Consider the following 13,423-nt stretch of genomic DNA (forward strand, 5'->3'; position numbering starts at 1 on the left):
TTGCTTCGTGGCAGTACAGTACAAGACATAAAAATTTCTATAAGCTACCAAAATAAATACTATAAAAGACAAATTATGAAGTAGATTTTGTGGATTGTTCAAGTAGCTTCTACCTTTCCTCTCTCTCAGCCATCTGTTTAATCTTCATAAAACACCAATATATTGTGCATTAACAGCCTCCCTAAATCATTGTTATTCCAACACAGCTAGCCCATATTTTCACAAAATTTCTTTAATGTGCCCTCGCATTTTCATTTTATCATTCTCCCTAACAGCTCCATGAATCTTTTAAAAGAATCATCAGGCCTCTGGCAAATAGATCTCCTCACTGCAGGAGGAATGCCATTTATAACTCACTTCCTATTAAAGAACATGGCCTTTTCATGGCCAATACTAAAATGAATGCTAGGTTGTTTATGAGATACGCCTCCAATTGACAAGCACACCTCAAGCTGAAATAACCTCTGACCAAATAGCAATTAATTTCTATTGTCATCCAGAGGAATTACATTTAGACAATAGACAGTAGGTGCAGGAGTAGGCCATTCGGCCCTTCTAGCCAGCACCGCCATTCACTGTGATCATGGCTGATCATACACAATCAGTACCCCGTTCCTGCCCTCTCCGCATATCCCTTAACCCCACTATCTATAAGAGCGCTATCTAACTCTCTCTTGAATGCATCCAGAGACTTGGCCTCCACTGCTTTCTGGGGCAGAGCATTCCACATATCCACCACTCTCTGGGTGAAAAAGTTTTTCCGCATCTCTGTTCTAAATGGCCTACCCCTTATTCTTAAACGGTGGCCTCTAGTTCTGGACTCGCCCATCAGCGGGAACATGCTTCCTGCCTCCAGTGTGTCCAACCCCTTAATAATCTTATATGTTTCAATCAGATCCCCTCTCATCCTTCTAAATTCCAGTGTATACAAGCCCAGTCCTCCAATCTTTCAACAATTTCTGGTCTTACAGGTGCAGGTTAGTGTTAACACCAGTTTACAATCGATAAAATAATAAAATTTCCAGTAAGAAGCTTGTCATAATGAAGTGGATGAGATAATTGAAGCAATATTTAAGCCGAGCGAGTATTTTACAGTGCTCTTTAGAATATAACCGTCGCAGATGCATCGTGTTTACAGACAAGAACATCAATTTTCTTTACAGACAAAAAATTAGATATCAATAATTTGCCCATTTAGTAAGGCACTGTGCTTTAAAACATTATTTTACTTTTAAACATTCGTTGTTTCCTCATGAAACGAATAGAAAGCGAAGACTTTACGATGAGATGCCTGCTTGAAAGCGCGATTGGCACTGTTTCAGGAAAATAATGAGATAAACTTGTTTTAAAGTAATTTCACGTGTACGTTTCCGTCTGCAGTTTAATGACAAGCGAAGAAGGTGGGGAATTAATGTTGGCTCTCGGGTTTCGATTTGCCATTTATTGTACAGTGCTACTTGCATGTTTTGAGCTCTCTATCGCTCTGTAGGTGGCAGTTGTTAACTGACAGCGAAGCATAGGGAAAGACACGTTTCTGATTTAGGCGAGAAAAGAAAATAAGGTGTATGGAGAAATTGGGGCTGTACCCACAAAGACAAAAGATCTTCGTCTAAGCTTGTAAACAGGTAAGTGGCAGTGATAAACGGGCCAAATTAGGCGATCTTATCCGTCGCACTGTAGTGTTTTTTGTGTGTGTGTGTGGATAGATTTTGCAGCGAAAGAGGGGGACAAAAAGTTTGTGATCGCTGGTGCGAGAGGTGGCCGTGCGCCTCCCCGGGGAGCTGGAACCAAGTCCTGGCGCTCACGCCACTGCCAACCCCGGCCGGGGGTAGCTCGGCAGGCCTGATGGCAGAGAGGGCTCCATCCCGGGCCTCAGGATTCCTTCACACTCTTCTGAGATGGCGGGTGGGGGTCTCCCCGACTCGCCCCACTTCATGGAGGCTGACAAGGCTGCCGGCCTCTAGGTTGGCTGCAAGCCTCGGGCCTCGCGTTGGATCTAAATGAAGGCTTCGTTGACGCGGATCCAAGGAGGGGGAGGCGCGGTTGCCGGACGTGCTTTGTGTCACAGCTTCAAGAGCAGAGCCCGCTGCAGGCCTGCAGATCCCACCAGGGGGGAAAGGAACAGCCGTCAATCGCTGTGCAACCCTGTCGAGTTATTGCTGAAATGAGCTAAAATAGGATCCGAGCTAAAGCACTTTGTATCTTACCCGTGCATATTTACATTTTCCTTGTAACGTGTAAGGAATTCAAGTGTTCGCTCACGCTTTAAGTTTTTTTGTTTAGTATAACCCCTATTTTCGCTTCATATATATTAAATATAATTTGGAATGAACCCAATCGTAGCTTTTTAAAGCTATTTATTTTATGTAAATAACGGGCTAAACAACCTAGTACCTTATGCTTCCTTACGTAGGAGTTGTGATATGTCTCGATTTCCAAAGGACACTTGGAAATCTGCTGTCCTATCAAGTAAACTCAACAGTACATGATGGACAGAGGTAGACAGGTTAGTCAGAAACGGAGGACTGAATGGCTGTATTATAAACTGGTAGAAATCATTAATGTTCCACAAGGATCAGGGCTGGATTCTCGGACTATTTTAATGGCTGGTCTAGTATATAATGGCTGGAAGAGTATATGGAGTTTAATACTACATATTTTCATCTAAATCTGGCAACAATACAGAGTTGGATTAAGAGAGGAAATGTGGATCTGAAAGTCCTGAAACACCAGATGACCCCAGATTACATCCCTGATGATGTGCCTCAATGCATCCTCGGAAGGAAGGAGATGTAAAGGGATATTTAGACAGGTTAATCAAATGGATTGGGAAGAAGCTGACTGAACACAATGGGGGAAACAGGAAATTATTGTTTAAAGAAAATGCATAAAGCTAGTTAAATAATAATTATACAGTTGGGCCCTGGTGAGTGGGCAAATAGTATGCATCAAATCATTATTCAGGTAGAGCAATAAAATGCTGGGAATACTGGGGTCAGACAACCTCTGTGTAACAATAACAGAGCATCAAGCAGATTCGAAGGCAGATTGTACTGTGGCCTCCATTACAAAGAGCACAAAAAATCTCAGGGCTTTTTTTGAGATCACACCTGGATTGCTACATTCCTAAGGATGGAGTCATTTCCTTTGCAGAAAGAAAGAGCTGCTGGAAAGACTCAGCAGCTCATCGAGTTTCTTCAGTAGAGGAGGGTGAAGCTGGAGGAGGATGAACCAATCCCCATTAAGGGATCAGAGGTGGAGAGGGTCAGTAACTTTAAATTCCTTGGTGGTATTGTATTAGAAGATCTATCCTAGGTCCAGTATGTAAGTGCCATCATAAAGAAGGCACAACAGTGACTTTACTTTCTTAGAAAATGGCGTCGATTCAATGTGTCATTCAAAACTGTCGAACATCTATAGATGCACAGTGAAGTGTATCTGATGAAGGGTCTCAGCCTGAAACGTCAACATTGCTCCTCCCTATAGATGCTGCCTGGCCTGCTGTGTTCTACCAGCATTTTGTGTGTGTTGTTGGTTGCATCACAGTTTGGTATGGAAGCACCAATGCCCAGGAGTGGAAAAGTCTACAGACAGTGATGGGTGCAGCTTAGTCCATCATAGGCAAGTCCAGCCCGCCATTGAGCACATTTATAAGGAGTGTCTCCAGAAGAACGCAGCATCCATCATCAAGGGTCCCGTACAATCCAGGCCATGCTCACTTCTCACTACCAGCATTGGCAGGAGGTACAGGAACCTTAGGTCCCACACCAGCAGCTTCAGGAACAGTTATTCCCCTCAAACTATCAGACTCCTAAATTAGTGTGGATAACTTCACTCCCTTGAACCCTGAACTGGTTCCACAGCCTGTGAACTTCCTTTCAAGAACTCTTTGGCTTCATCCCAGTTTTATTTATTTAATATGCAGAATTTGTCTTTTTTTGCATCTTGGTTGTCAGTCTTTGTGTATAGTTTCACATAAATTCTATTGTATTTCTTTATTTTCCCATAAATACCTGCAAGAAAATGAATTTCAGGGTGGTATATGGTGACATACTTTGATAATAAATCCCTTTGATGGCAATACAGTGTGGATACTCTTGATGGATACATAGTCTGACAGATTTAACCCAAAAAGAAAGATTGAGGAAACTGGACCATATTCACTAGTGTTTAGAAGAATGGCGCCATTGAGCGTGTTAAAAAGAAATGCTGAGAACAGGATACATTGTCTTGCATCCTTGGAGAGTTGTGATTATACTGTTCCCTTTAAGATGCAGGAGGGTGTAACTGAAATGATCCTGCGCACATAGCCTAAGTTGTTGTGCAGCTGGGATTTTCTTGAATGTTCATATACTTTTGAAATCTATGTTAATATAATTGTGAAATACCTTGTAGTTAATTATGTGGTAATGAATATAATCCATACATTTTCTAAACAATATTAAGTATCATAGCCTCTACTTTGAAACATTTTGGAGCTTCAGCATAGTTACATTGTCGATGTTTCAAGTTACAACGCTGTTACATATTGTAACAGTAAACTCCGACTGGAAGTTGGCTGCTCATTATTAAAACACTGGTTTGCTGGACACCAAAGCTGTCCAATTTTAGAAGTTTATGAAATGTGAAAGATTTTCTTTGTTATCCTGTATTTCATTATACCCTTTAATTAATACATAAAATCAGAAGTATATTTTTCAATTTTCATTTTAAATATTCCTAGTATGCATATCAAAAAAGTTGTTTTCAAGCTGTATACAAACTTCCTGCACAGAGCAATGATTGGTCCATGCAGTTCTCTCAAAAAGAGAGAATGTTGGCTGTGGATGGTCAGTTGTGGAGTGTTTTCAATACTGAGATTGATGTTTGAATGCAAGGAGGATCAAGGGGTTGCGGAGATCAGACAGGAAAGTGAATGAGGGAAAGGGCCTGCTGTAATCACATTGAAGGCACAGCAGGCTTTGGGCAATGCAGCTTCCTAGTTCTCTTTGAACTTTAATTTTAAGTAGTTTTTAATTTACAAAAATCTTGGAAAAATAATTGGAAGTGTTCATTGGCATATTCTCCGTTGTAGGAATTCTTTTTAGTTAATGCTGCAGATAGTCATTTGAAGACACACAGTCAACAGTTTAGGAACAGCTTCTTCCCTTCTGACATCAAGTTTCTGAACAGACAATGTACCAACCTATGAGCACTACTTTGCTATTTTTGCTCTCCTTTTGCACTACCTATTTCATTTAATTAAATTTTTTTATTGTAATTTATAGTTTGTGTATTGTACTGTACAGCTGCTGCAAAACAAGAAATTTTATAATTTGTCAGTGATATTAAATTTGATTCTGATTTGTTTTTTATACACCATAAAACATCCCAAGGCATATCTCACAAGTGGCCACCAAACAAAATCTGACACTGAACCACTGACAGATAAAGAGGTAGCTTTTAAAGAGAACCCTAAAGGAGAACAGATTAGTGAGGCACATGTCTTGAAAGGATACTCCAATACTTAGGACTTTAGAAGAGCAAAGACACAAAGAATTGGAGGAGGTTGATGAGAAAGTGAAGGATGAGATCAAAGGGGGATTGATTTGTCGTGTTCAGTTCAAGAGGGTTGTTGGTCTTTTTGACACTGGTATGCAGGTTGGCATATACAATCGTGGCTGATCACTATTTAGTGCAAGTTCGTCTACAGGCATTGAAATTTGCATAAGTTCAGATACTTGTTCAGAGTTTATCTATATACAAGGTTTATATCTATATGATGACAATATAGTAGTTTAAACAGCTGTAGCACTTTACTGTTCAATTCTATAACTTCCTGTCTGCTTTCATCTATAGTGTTTTTCAAGGTTAGATTGCTCTTAGAATTTTTTCCTTATAGTTTAGAGTTCAATGATTTCTTTATCCTTTCTTTTAAATACAACAGAGAAAATGAATTAAAATATGATAACTCTTCCTGAGGACATTTCATAGACAGTAGGAACTACTCAATAATATTTGTAATAAGTTCATAGAACAAAGAAGATTACAGCACAGTGCGGGCTGGAAGTTATGCCGATTTTTCAATCTACTCTAAGATTATTCTAATCCTTCCTTCTTAGCTCTCCATTTTGCCTTCATCTGTGTGCCTATCTAAGAGTTTTTTAAATGCCCCTCATGAATCTGCCTCAACCATCATCCCTGGGAGCGTGTTCCACACACTCACCACTCATTTAAAAAAGAACTTGACTCTGACATCCCCCCTATATTTTCCTTCGATTATCATATTAGCCATTTCTTCCTTGGGAAAGAGTCCATAGCTATCCACTCAACCTATATCTCTTATCATCTTGCAGTCTTCTCTTCCCACCTAATAACTGTTACTCAACAGCTTTTGTAGAGAGATGGGCTTTATTGAGACTATATCGAAGAGAGCGTAATTATTGGTCCTCTTATTTAAGAAAGGACATTGGAGCAATTGGAGATGGTTTACTACACATAAGTCTGGAAAGGGCAGTTTGCCTTATGAGGATGGGTGAGCAAGCTGGGCTTATATTCATTAGAGTTCAGAAAGGTGAGGGGTGACTTGATAGAATATATAGATCCTTAGGAGTCTTGACAACGTGGATGTGGAGATGACATTTTCTCTTGTGGGAGAATCTAAGTAAGAGTTACTACTTTTTTTTAAAAGCGGGAGAGGCCCATTTAAGAGGGAGCCAAGGAGAATCTTTTCTTTGTCCTTGCTTTTGTATTCTAGCCCTCTTGAAATGAATGCCAACATTGAATTTGCCTTACTGACTCAATCTGCAAATTAACTTCTTGATGGGATTCTGCGGGGTATCTTTTCTCTGTCCTGTGTGTGCCATAAGTGTGTGGAACTCTCTTCCTCAAAGGAAAGTGGAAGCAGATACTCTGTATTTGTGGCATTAATGGACAGATAGTAGATTTGAAAAGTTTATGTGGACAGACAACAATGCAGAGTTGAATGCATGGCCATGATCTTGGAGTCATACGAATGGCAACAAGTCCTGTGGCTCACTGAGTTTGTGTTGACAACCATCCTTTCTACTACATGTAATGCATTTTATTCTCCCCTCAGTCCCATCATCTCCTACAGACTCTTCCATTCCTCTATAATATTAAGGGCAATTTACAGTGACCAGCCAACCTACCAACTTTGGCATCTTTGGAATATGGGTAGAAACTGGAGCATCCTACAGAAATCCACATGGTCTCAATGAGCAAGCAAACTCGGGCAGCGCCTGAGATCAGGGTCCAACCCAGGTTATTGGAGCTCGGGCAACATCTCCACCAGCTATGCCAATGTACTGAATTGCAGAGCAGGCTAGAGAGGCCAAATATTTACACTAGCTCCAAATTCATATACTTTTGTATATGGCAAAGCATTTGATCAGAAACAAATTCATGGCCAAGTTGCAACCTTGTTTAACGTTTATCACTGGATACCAATCAGGAGAACATTTAACTGCAATTGCCAATACCCTGAAGATGATGGAGACAACACAAGAACTGAATTTGTATATTATTGAACAAACCTTGGTAGTGTCTAGTATGAAGGAGTGATGATCTCTTAGTTTGTTTGAAGCAATGTTTTTGGAAGGATGTTTGGATAGTTTGGCTAAAGTTTCATTTACTGGAAACTTGGGACTTAGTGATCCAGAATCACGAATCATTGATGGTGGTTTGAATTGACTCTATGGCCATTAGTGAAGCTAATGTGGTTGTATAAAATTAATTTGCCTATTAAAACTTTGTAATAGGTTAATGCCCTTCAAAATAGGAGACAGTAGAAATTTATACTGATGTGTCCATAACCATTACTTCAGAATGACTCCTAGTAATTTGTATAGCTTGTATTTTTAAAATTTAATTGTATTACATGCAAGTCCAATATGGGCATTGGTGTAACATAGGGAAATGTGATAAGGTCCTGCAAAGCAGAAGATTAATGCTTCGATATCCTAGATATTATCTCAGATTACTGTCACATCAGGTTGCTTCCTAATTACTTCAATGTTGGGTAAAATCTGTGTTATCTGTCATAATTTTGAATGGAGTTTGAATCCAGACCTAAGTGTATGATATATACTCATTGGCCACTTTATTAGGTACACCAACAGTTGTTGCTCTTGCCCATCCTCCATTGGTGTGTTTTGAATTCAGGAATGCTGTTCTGTACACCGCTGTTGCAATGTGTTGTCAGTTGAGTTACTGTCACCTCACTGTCAACTTGAACCAGTTTGGCTATTCTCCTCTGACCTCTCCCATTAACAAGACGTTTTTGTCCGCAGAACTGCTGATCAATGAATTTTTTTTTTATATATTGTTTTTTGCACCATCCTTTATAAATTCTAGAAACTTGTTGTGTATGAAAACTCCAGATCAGCTCCACTCACTCTGCACCAACAATCTTTTCACAAAGTCACTTAGATCATATTTCTTACACCATTCTGATACTTCGTCTAAACAACAACTGAACCTCTCGACCATGACTGCATGCTTTTATGCATTGAGTTGCTGCCACTTGAATGGCTGATTAAATATATGCATAAATGAGCAGGTGTACCTAATAAAATGGCCATGAGTGTATATAAGTATATGATTATATAGTAGGGAAAAATGGATGTTGTGCAACTTTTTCAACTCAGGATACAGCAAAATGCTTCAAATGCATTGAACATTCAGAAAGTAGAGTCACTTGTAATAAAGCAACAAAATTTAGTCTCGACGATTCAAATAAAATGTTGCACTTTTTTTTCCTGTTTATAAGCTTTTGCACAGATATTGTAGTAATTTTATGTATTGCACTCTTTGGCTCACACAAAAAAAACAAATTTCATGACACGTGAGTGATGTACAAACCTGATTCTGATATGGGTTTCCATTGTTGACTGAGAGTGGGAACGGTGTAGGGAAAGGAGAATCATGGTTGGAAATGGGGGAAGGGAGAGGGGAGGGAGTGGGAGACATCAGATGGACATTCTGTAATAATCAATAAACCAGTTGTTTGGAATCAGATGATCTTGCCTGACGTCTCAGGGATGGGCGTGTCTCTAACGATGTCATCCCTGGCATTTCTTCTCTGTCTCCTGTCCCACATCCATTTCGCAGTGCTCCACCCTCATATACAACCTTGTTCTTCGCTCCACATTGACAAATACAGTACTATGTAAAAGTGGTTTAACTGCAGATCTGTGTCCTTGAGTTCTAGTTTCATTTTTTACTGTTCATACACCACTAGAAGAGTAGCTTGTTTACTGCTCCTCACATCTTCATATTTGTAATGTTCCATATTATTGCCATAGACATAAGCATATATTCGTATGTTGTTATTATCAACGAATGTATAAATTATACAACCTTGAGGTTTGCTTGCTCACAGGTAGCCACAAAGCACGAAACCCAAAAGTACCCAATTAAAGAAAAAAAATTATATATACTTTTTTGTAGCACTAACACCATACAATACAGACATAAGTTTCAAAAAAGGTTTAAATTGGACCATAAGACATGGGAGCAGAATTAGGCTCTTAGGCCTATCGAGTCCACCATCCCGTCATGGCTGATTTATATTCCTCTCAACCCCATTCTCCTGCCTTCTCCCCATAACCTTTGACACCCTTACTAATCAAAAACCTGTTGATCTCTGCTTTAAGTGTATGCAATGACTTGGCCTTCACAGCCCTCTGTGGCAATGAATTCCACAGATTCACCACTCTCTGGCTAAAGAAATTCCACATCATCTCTGTTCTAAAGGGAAGTCCTTCTATTGGAAGGCTGTGCCCTCTGGTCCTAGATGCTCCCACTATAGGAAACATCCTCTCCATGTCCACTCTATCTAGTCCTTTCAACATTTGATAGGTTTCAATGAGGTCCCCTGTCATTGTATTCGATGGAGTTTAGAACAGACCCAGAGCCATCAAATGCTCGTCATATGTTAACTCTTAGATAAGATAGGATTTTATGTTGTTAAGCAGACTTGTGTGTGGCACCTTATCAAATGCCTTCTAAAAATCCAAGTAAATGACATCCAGTACCTCTTCTTTGTCCACTCTGCTTGTTCTCCTCAAGGAACTGTAACAAATTTGTCAGGCATGATTTCCCTTCATAGAAACCATTCTGACCTTGACATTTTATCATTTGTCTCCATCCTCATCCTTAATAATAGACTCCCAACACTTTCCCAACCACTGAGGTTAGGCTAACTGGTCTTCAAGCTTTTGTGCCTCCTACCTGATGACAGCATCAATAAAATGACTTGGCCACCCAGATTGTGGAGATTGTTCATGATGGATGTTAGCTTTCTGAGATATTGACTCCTGTAGGTGTCCTAGATGGTGGGGAGAGCTATACTTGTGATAGAATTGCCTGAGTCCACCACTCTGTAGCCTCTTGTATTCTGTGCATTGGAATTCCCATACCAGGCTGTGATGCAACCAGTCCAAATGTTTTCCACTTCACTGCTGTAGAAGTTTGTCAGAGTTTTTAATGAGATGCTGAATTTCCATAAACTTCTAAGAAAGTAGAGGTGTTGGTGTGCCTTCTTCTTGATTGCATCTGTGTACTTGGCTCAGGTTAGATTCTCTGTGATGTTGTCTTGAATCTGCCCACCCTTTCCACCATAGACTCCTCAATGAGGAAGTTTTGTGAATGTTGTGTGTAGTGTGAAATTATCATTTGCGTTCTGTCGACAAAAAAAATGACTCTTTGATGTTCACATCACCACAGTTTTGTGTGTCTGTGATACCACTGATGCATTATGGTTTTGTAGGATGTCTTTATTTTTGGTTGTTGTTTCAGGTAATTTCCACAATTTATTTTTCATTGCTACTCTGAACAAAAAGGTGACAGGGTAAATCAGTGATAACAGAACATGAGATATAGTCCCTTTCCCCATCCCCAATTCTGCCCATCAATAAGAACACAGACAACCTGATCTTTGGTCTAAACATTCTCTTACCTAATTCCCTCTTTCACCCAGTGATGGATGAAACTCTCTTTGCCAGCTAACTACAATAGTTTCTTGAGAAATGAACTTGATTTGTTTTAATATGGTTTCTGAAGGTGTTTAGTATAATGCACATCCTCAGATCGGTAGTGATAATTGGTTATCTCGATTCTTCAGCTACGAAATTGCTTGTTGCAGTCATGCATTAGATTTATTCTTTTGAGATTTATATTTTGATTGTTTGTTTCTTCCCACAGTCCAAAAATGTATCAGTTGGTAGGGTAATTGGTCACTGCAAATTGTCCCGTCATTAGGCCAGCGTTAGTTTGGGGTTGTGGGGTGGCTCGGGAGGGGGCCAGAAGAGTGCTATACCTCAATAAATAAATTTTAAAAATCATTATTTAAACTGTCTCTCTTTGAATGACAGTTGTTATCACATATTATGTCATTATCCCTTGCAATCAGCAAACATACAAATCTTTTGAGTGATTAAACCAGGAAATGAAATCATTTTTAAGAGAGCTCTATAAAGATTGAAATATACAGACAAGATAATGGTAAAAGCTGAAACTTCAAATATGGTATTTTACAATGTGCATCCACAATTCTTCCAGGGCCGGAGAGCTTGCCAAATTCTACTAAATCTTGGAATGCACCACTGCATAATTTATATGTATGTGACATTTTTATAACTTCACTCTTTTTTTTCTCTGGAGTTTACCATGGAGCAGGCTTCAAGTATGAAGAGGACTATCAAGTAAATCACTAAAAGACATTTCTGGGGATGAGGGTGGAGTGTATGCTTGCGGGTGTTCCATGCACAGCGCTCCAAATATTGCTGTCAAGTTTAGAATCAGAATCGGGTTTATTATCATTTCAGTATGTCATGGAATTTGTTGTTTTTCAGCAGCAGTACTGTGTAATACATACAATATACTATAAATTATAATAAGACATATACAGTATGTATAAATTAAATAAATACTGCAAAAAGTAGGTAATGGCATTGATTGCTGCCAGTTCAGTCGTTATAACTAAGATCTGCACCATCATTTAATGCATGTTATCAGAACAAATATGCTCTGCTCTGTGCTACTCGATTTTTAAAAAAAACTTCTTTTGGATTTAATTGATACCTGTGGTCCCATCGATTGTCTGTCATGCCACAATAAAGGTCACAAAAATGTATTTTCCTTCAGTGAAGCAAATGGTTTGAAATCCCTTGGTGTATGATTAGTTTGCTTGTGGCCTCTATTTTAAGAAAAAATAAGTTATAAACCAGTAGTTCAACGGTACATCCATTAATGAAAAACTGAGTATACAGTCTCAATATAATTAAATCTGTCAGTTTTCAAGGGTTTGAAGTACATTTATTTTCAAAGTATGCATGGAGTATACAACCCTGAGATTCTTTTCTAGGGGCAGACCACCATTTCTATGCTAATAGTTCAATGGGGAATAAAATACAAAACACATTTTCACCTGCTATGAGATGTTATGTTTGTCTAAAAGACCTTCTAATTTGTATATTGTTTGTCAAATTAGCATTCAGCTCCTAAAACCACAAGTTTTTAATGTTGGGTATAAGTTATACCACAGTCTGCAATTCCCCCAAGTATCCTTCTGTCTATAGCTTTAATTTGTAGGAATTGATGTAGGAACAGGGATTCCCAACCTGGGCTCCACCGACCTCTCGGTTAATTGTAAGCGTCCATGGCATAAAGAACCCCTGGAAACCCCTGATGTGGAATTTGATCCACACATTAAAACGAATGCTTGAAGTGCCTTAGTGCTGTGGACCTGCAGCAATCGTCTTTTGTATACACAAAACATTGTGGAGGTAAGCAGTATTACTTGTGCGTCTTTAGTGCACTTGCACTTGTGTGAATCTGGGAGTTGAGCATCCACTTGCTTGATGTGATGGCATGGCTGGAACTCCTAAAGGACTCATTGTCAACAGACCGTCTGCTGGAAGCGATGGGGTGTGGTGACCTGTGGACGGTCTTGAGAACGGATACCCTGATTATTAGTATTGCAGATTGGAACTACATTTAGAAATGCCTAGGGAGAGGATTCAAGTTTTGGGGTTCGTAAACTTAAAAATGGCCTGATTTCTAGATAGATTTTGAAAGCATTGGAGGACTGAGGACATTCACTGGGATGTTGTCTGGGATTGGGGAATTTCTGTGTTCTGTCAGTAAGAGTGACTCAGAGCTTCCTGTTACCTGTTAATTTTTCGTGCCATTCCCATTTGGACTTGTCTGATGCCTCGTGCATTATTGCAAGATTGAGGATTTACACTACATACTGTGTCGGGTACATTGAGGCCTTCTAGACTTGATATTCTTCAATTTTAGGTAACTCACTTTCCGTTTATCTGACTATCTATTTCTGCTGCCAAGTCATTCATGTTTAATATTGATTTACCTGTAGCTGTCCTCTCTCCATTACTACAGCCTGACCTGTTGGAGTTCA

The 13,423-nt window shown here is 39.4% G+C and overlaps 1 protein-coding gene across 2 annotated transcripts in view; it reads left to right on the forward strand.

The window, feature by feature from the left end:
* The first annotated feature begins 1,429 nt into the window (after positions 1-1,429).
* The window catches only part of zc3h7a (zinc finger CCCH-type containing 7A), a 109,645-nt gene continuing 97,651 nt past the window's right edge, over positions 1,430-13,423 (forward strand). Inside the window, exons 1-2 of one of the 2 annotated variants that reach the window (XM_059979147.1) lie at positions 1,430-1,625; positions 3,154-3,264. The gene's annotated coding sequence lies outside the window, so the exon portion shown is untranslated. The remainder of the gene's footprint in view (positions 1,626-3,153; positions 3,265-13,423) is intronic. The other variant, XM_059979145.1, reaches the window with a different exon arrangement.

The sequence above is a fragment of the Hypanus sabinus genome, chromosome 9, assembly GCF_030144855.1.
Source record: "Hypanus sabinus isolate sHypSab1 chromosome 9, sHypSab1.hap1, whole genome shotgun sequence".
Lineage (NCBI taxonomy): Eukaryota > Metazoa > Chordata > Chondrichthyes > Myliobatiformes > Dasyatidae > Hypanus > Hypanus sabinus.